At 32.8% G+C, this 6,634-nt stretch overlaps 1 non-coding gene across 1 annotated transcript; it reads right to left on the bottom strand.

The window, feature by feature from the left end:
• Positions 1-5,552: 5,552 nt before the first annotated feature.
• On the bottom strand, positions 5,553-5,712 carry LOC114901176. The gene has a single exon (XR_003795057.1). It is a non-coding gene; the product is annotated as a U1 spliceosomal RNA (small nuclear RNA).
• Between the last annotated feature and the right edge of the window lie 922 nt (positions 5,713-6,634).

Here is a 6,634-nt window from a genome sequence, read left to right as displayed (position 1 = left end):
AGGACTGTGGGTTTGCATCCTACAGAGAAATGTGTAGATGGAGTTGTATAACAACATTGATTCCTTAAGATAAGTCACATGTGTTTTTGTTCACTATGATTTATCCATTTCCTATTGTTGAATAGATTACTAATGTATGTCAAAGCCTCATATGAGTCATTATTCATCATCTTAGAGCAGTTCTATTTTACTTATTTATCTGTTTGTCCTCTGTTCATTTATTGAAATTCCTGACATAGCATATTCTGTGCTTTCACATAGACTATAAGAGAATTCTGCAACAATTCCATCTCTACTGGGCTTAAGTTGGGAAGTTCTTGTCATTAGATAGTTACTTGCTTGTAGATCAAAAAAAAAAAAAAAAAAAAATTCCAAAAGGTCACTTGAAATGTATTGACATTTGAAACATGGAGAGATTAATGTATTACCAAACTGCTAGAACTGGACAAATCACTATGGATTAATTAACAAATTGGCTTTTAGTCACTGGTCATTCGAAGTCATATAGCAACTGGGATAAATCACGTTGTGTGCTTTCCCTCTTGTGTTTTCATTATTGCTTTCCTCTAATTTCAATTTACTAAATAAATTACATTAGAAAGTCCAGAACAAACAAAAATATGAAAACAAAGAAAACTTCCAAACAAGTTTTGTTTTTATTTTCTTTATATTGCATCAGTGTTCATACTTGAATACTTATAATGGTAATGTGGTCATAATTTTCCAGTTTCATTAAACATGTTTTTAAAACCTATCATTCTTTGAACACTTAATTAACAAATATCTAATAGGCAATTACTATGCCACATCATCTTCTAGGTACTGAGCATAAAACCATGAGTAAACCACTCTGTCCTTATCCAACTTGCATTCTGGTGGGGAATACACATGATAAGCAAGACAGATAAATCAATTACAGAATACATTAGTTTTAAATGCAGAAGAGAAATAAAAAAGGGAAGAGTGTTATAAAAGCAAGAATTAAAATTTTACAGTTGTTGGCCAGGAAATAAGCTAACTTTTAATATAAAACTAACTTTTGAATTAAGATCTTGTGGAATTGAATAAGTTAGTTTCACAAATAATACCTAATTAATACTTATTCAGTATTGCTACATATTATGTATTTTGCTATTTTCTTTATAATTATTGACTAAATTAAGCACTGTGATTTCTTTCATCATACGAGTATTTTGATACGCTGCAACACTTTGCAATAAAAACACACACAAAAAAACAACAAAATATATCTTAATCTGGGTGATGATAAAATGGGTAAATACATATGTAAAAGGTATTTACATCTTTGAGGTGAATATCTAAGATGTGTGCACTTTAAGTTATGTAAATTACTCCTCAATTAAAAAATAAAAACAATAACAGCAATAATGATAATACTACTACTACTATATCTCCATTATTACCCTCACTATTACTATTCTATCTGACCGCTACCCCGTCATCCAAAGTTTCATTTTGAACATTTATTATCTCTAAGGTTTATATGAGAAGCTTTATTTTACATTCATTATTTTATTTAATAACTATTAAAAATATTTGAAGTTAATATGGTTATTCCTGGTTTACAGAGGAATATATATATGAAACAACTTGCCTAAAGTAACAAATACTGTGCACTGCTGGGGATATAGTAGTGAAAAATAATACAAGGTGACTCTCTTCACAGATCTTAACTGGAGTGGGTGAGATAGATATTAGAAGCTTTATTAATAAATTCTTTTTTTTTTTTTTTGTGGTACACGGGCCTCTTGCTGTTGTGGCCTCTCCCGTTGCAGAGCACAGGCTCCGGATGCACAGGCTCAGCGGCCAAGGCTCACAGGTCCAGCCGCTCCGCAGCATGTGGGATCTTCCCAGACCGAGGCATGAACCCATGTCCCCTGCATCAGCAGGCGGACTGTCAACCACTGAGCCACCAGGGAAGCCCAATAAATTCTTTTAAATTAGCTACTATATTTCTTCTATGATTAGGACACATTTCCCTGTGTTTTCCCCTCATCCTTAGGGTAAGGGGAAATAACCACCTAAGGCAATTATTCTCAAATTCTTAATCTGATGGCTCTTTAATATTCTTAAATGTATTGAGGACTCCAAGGAGCTTTTGTTTATATGTATATATATATTTATACTTACCACATTAAGCATTACAGCAGATGTTTAAAAAATACCTACTTAGAAACTCATTTAAAAAGAACACGGTAATCATTATATGCTAAAAAAGAACATATTTTAGTGAAAATGCCAATATTTTACGAAACAATAATTTTGAAAAGAGTGACATTGCTTTGCATTTCTATAAATTTCTTTGATGTGAGGTTTCTGGATTCTCTGGATTCTCATATCTGCTTCTGCATTCACTGTGTTTCAATATATCACACTATGCAGCTTCTGGATAACTCCCTGTACACCCATAAATGAAGGAGTGAAATAGATATCTTACTATTATTGACAAAGTAGCTTTGACCTCATAGGCTTCCTGAAATGGCACCACACTATAAGAATTGCTGTCCTAAGGAACACTGTGTGACATAACGTGGGGAAGGAGAAAAGAAAGTAATAGAATGGTAAATGTAACAATGGAGTCGAAAGGGAATTTGTTTGCTGGGGAAAGGGCTAGTAGTGTTAATCAAAATCTAGTGACTCAATCAGTACAGGAAATCTGTTATTGATCACCTACATCACCTAAGGTGTATCATGTAAATGCTGCAGGGACTTTTAATTTAAAATGAGGGATTTAAACTATATCCTCAAACTCCCTCTGCAACATGAATTTTGTAAATTTTGCAAAATCAAGATATTCTCGGGGTTTCATCCCACTGCCATCCTGAAGGTTCTGCATAGCAGTGAAGGATAAATAAAGGAACAGGAATGTGTTTGGAAACATAATTGTCCTGCTCACAGTTGAAATATTGTTCTTATCTGAGTAAGCTTCTAAGATGAGCACTGCTCCTCGAGGAGCAAAGACCTTTAAGAGAAGAAAGGTGAAGATATTTTGAATTAATTACTGGTCTCAGAACAATAAAACTTAAGCCACTTAACAACCAGGAGTAGTTATTAAGCCCTTTATCCTGAAAGAATGCTTACATAGCAGAGAATTATTTGGCAGATACAGTAGAGTAATTGTGCCTGGAATCAACCCGAGTATAATTTGAGGGTTCTATGGTCATGGTCTCTTTTGATACTTGTCTAAACACAGCTTGTACTCAGTTATAAACTGCACTTTATACAGTTGCCAGTTTACTTGAATCTTATCCCTTTTAGACATAGTTTTGTACCTATTCAAGTGTTCTACATACTGCCTACTCCCATTTTGGGCTGTATTCGATCAATTCAGCTTGGTGCATTTGTAAACTATAAGTGACAACATAAGTGTATTTCTAATATCCATTTATAAAATAAGCAGCAGATTTCAAGTGATAGTGGCAATCTTTTGTGTGTTTTTTTTTAAATTCTTGTGGGCATCATTTTCTAAATTGTCTTATTTATAAAATATCAAGGACTCTTTAGCTAATTTGTCAAATCACTATTTTTTTCAAAAAAAATGTCTCTTAACAACTTGGAATAACACAATGTATCATTATGTATTATATAATCAAGTATAATCTTACATCTTAGTTGTCTTGAAAAATATAATTCAATGAAATGAATATCTTTCTAAACCATCTGTCTGTCAATTGTTCTTGCTATAAAAATGATAAAGCTTTACCAACAAGAAACAATTGAGTATGTACTCATTCTGTTAATAAACATAAAAAGCACACAATAGGAAACAATGGAAGAGTAGAAAACAAAAACAGCAAGAAGATAAATACAAAATGGATTGTGCTAAATGTATAGACTGATTTCAATAATGTCAGAAGCTTTGTTCCTTAAACTTATTGTGGTAATTATATTATGAAGTAGCTAAGTCAAATCATTATGCTGTGCACCTTAAGCTTATAAGTGCTTGAGGTGTACACATATAGTTCTGTATCTCAATTATATCTCTATAAAACTGGAAGAAAAGCAAACAAAAAAACTTTGCATGTCTGTTTCGCCATATTTTCAGCTTTGTTTTATGGCCCTAACTGAGCCAAGTTTTCTTCTGTTTGTCAAATATTTCTACAAATTTCCAGCTGAATGTATTCATAATTGTTTTCCCTCTATTTTCTTGGTTATCATGAATGAGAATTTTCCTTCATATTTCATAACTGATTATCACTGACATATAGGAAAGATAACTATTTAGAAAAAATTATTTTTAATTAGTTATGCCAGTGAGTTATCATTTCTAATTTTTCATGTCTGTTTTAGTGGTTCAAGATAAGCAATTATATAAACAACAAATAAGAAATATTTTCTTAAATATTGTTACTTTTGTTTTCTGAATGTCTTATTTTTCTACTTAACACTTCAAAAACTGTTAAATAAGAAGAGATTTATAGTAAATGTTTTGTTAGAGGCTAATTTTATTTGTTTCTCTCAAATTTATTTTCTCAAAATTAAAGAAATGTAGACATTCAGTTAAACATATCAAACTGTATGGAAGGTAAAAAATAAATTCTCACTCCTTCCATTCCCCAATCATTGAGTTCTCTTCCAGAAATACTCACCATTAACTTTTTGTTGTTGTTGTCTTTTAGGATATTTTCTTCAGTTATCTTTTTTTTTCACTTCCTCAAATAGGGAAACATCTGTTCAAATTTAGTCTAGTTTACTCTGATTGCTTTCTATCAGAGTAATAAAAATGTTCCAGAGGCAGCCAAATATAATGTTACCAGCAACAGCTCTGAACACAGGTCACAGATTCAAGTTATATTCTCAATACCTTGTCCAGAGATGGTACCCTGATCTATAGTATCCCTCCACACCTTAGTTGTATGGAGAGTTAAATGAATTATATATACCTTAAATAAGAGGCTTAAGTGAATTAATACATATAATGTGTGTAGAAGAGTGCCTGCCACATAGTAAGCCCTCTAAGAGGGCACTATGTTTATCAATCCTCACAAATACTGTTGAAGTTCTATTTAATAAGTCTAGATCTCCAGCCTATTGTAAGCTAATTTCTTCTACATGTATTTAAATATCCTCTTTCTACTGCCAAATATGTAGCATCATAGACTACTCTGCCTACTTGGACTACTCACACTCTAAATCATTTTTCTACAAATAGAATGTGTGTACCCAGTAGAGAAGGTATGCAAGATAATCCACTGAAGTTTCTAAAGACAATATTAAATTTTATATTTACTTTATGTTTAAAAAGTTGGAAAAATGAAGACCTTAATATTTGATGTGGGATATTGACCCTGCTGCCCACACTTTTTCTGAGCATTGGAAGCTCTCCAATCAGGCAAGGAGTGCAAAGACAAAGGTGTTCTGAATGGAAGTTTCTCACCACCAAAGGGTTTAATAATGAGACTCATAGAGGAATGTATGCCTGGCCAAAAGAATTTACAGATTGTGTAAGCTTATTATTTTTTTAAGACCAAACCTCACAAAATTTAGAGGTGGCTTTCAAACTTTCCTTCAAAGAAACCTTCCCCCCACCCCAGGTGAAAGTTTAAACACAGCCCCCCACTACCACAAGTAACGCAGTTGAGTTTCCCACTTTTGGGAAAATTGCAGAGGTCAGTACTTCTGGAGTGCAAGGACCCTCACCAAGAGAATACTACCTTCCTGATGATGGTATCTCCCCTGCCAGATAAGTATCAAAGAAAATATTGAGTGAAGAGAGTATAAATCCTACAAGTAGGAGAGACTGAGGGGAAAAGGACGAAGCTGACACTTCTACTCCCAATATGAGTTCTACCTCAGCCTTATTACTAGGAAACAACAATGACAACATAATTATTCTGAAAAGAAGATAATCAAACCTGTGAGTCCTGAGCATATATCATGGCTGGAGATAGATGTTAATGGCTATGTGAAGCAGTTGGTGTAGTTGGGATCTATCAACCACCCAACCAGCTCACAAATACTAAGCTCTGCAATTTAGTCAACACTTTCTAAGTCATATGATACTCAACTGGATAAAACATGACAAATCTTCTCCTACAATTTCTTACATAATAGCAAAAGACAAAAATGATTATGTATTTGGGTAAACCCTTGATCTTTTTGTCATTGTGATCGTGCCTGAAATAATACACAGAAAGCAATATGGTGAAAAATGATGGTGTATTATTTTTTGGCAAATACTGTTAAAAGAATCATAGAAAAAACAGCTAAAGACTAGAATAAACAAGTGTAACTACAAATTGTGTAAGATTTTCTCAGTAGTTGAATGGAAATACAGAGGCTTTTAACATAGCTCTGCTTAAGGTATTCAGTTCATAAATATCAATAATAAACTTCACAAAGAACTACATTTTGTAAACACTAATAAGCTTCACAAAGAACTACATTTTGTAAACTACATTTTGTAAACACTAAAGAAAGGATTAACAGTGTAAATATATTCTCAACAGTAAATTGCTTCATTAATGATAAAAAATGTTATGATAAAAACTGGGTGGAAACAAGGTGCATTGAAGAAACTAACAGAAATAACCTGGGCTAACAATACAAAGACTGCAATGTATGTGAAATGTATTAGTAGTCAAGCCATGTTACAGGAATACAGATGAAATCA

This window comes from Monodon monoceros, unplaced genomic scaffold (assembly GCF_005190385.1).
Source record: "Monodon monoceros isolate NGI ecotype Baffin Bay Population unplaced genomic scaffold, NGI_Narwhal_1 Super_Scaffold_19, whole genome shotgun sequence".
NCBI lineage: Eukaryota > Metazoa > Chordata > Mammalia > Artiodactyla > Monodontidae > Monodon > Monodon monoceros.
Note: the sequence above shows the minus strand (reverse complement) of the source record. Positions and strands in the feature narration are given on the sequence as shown.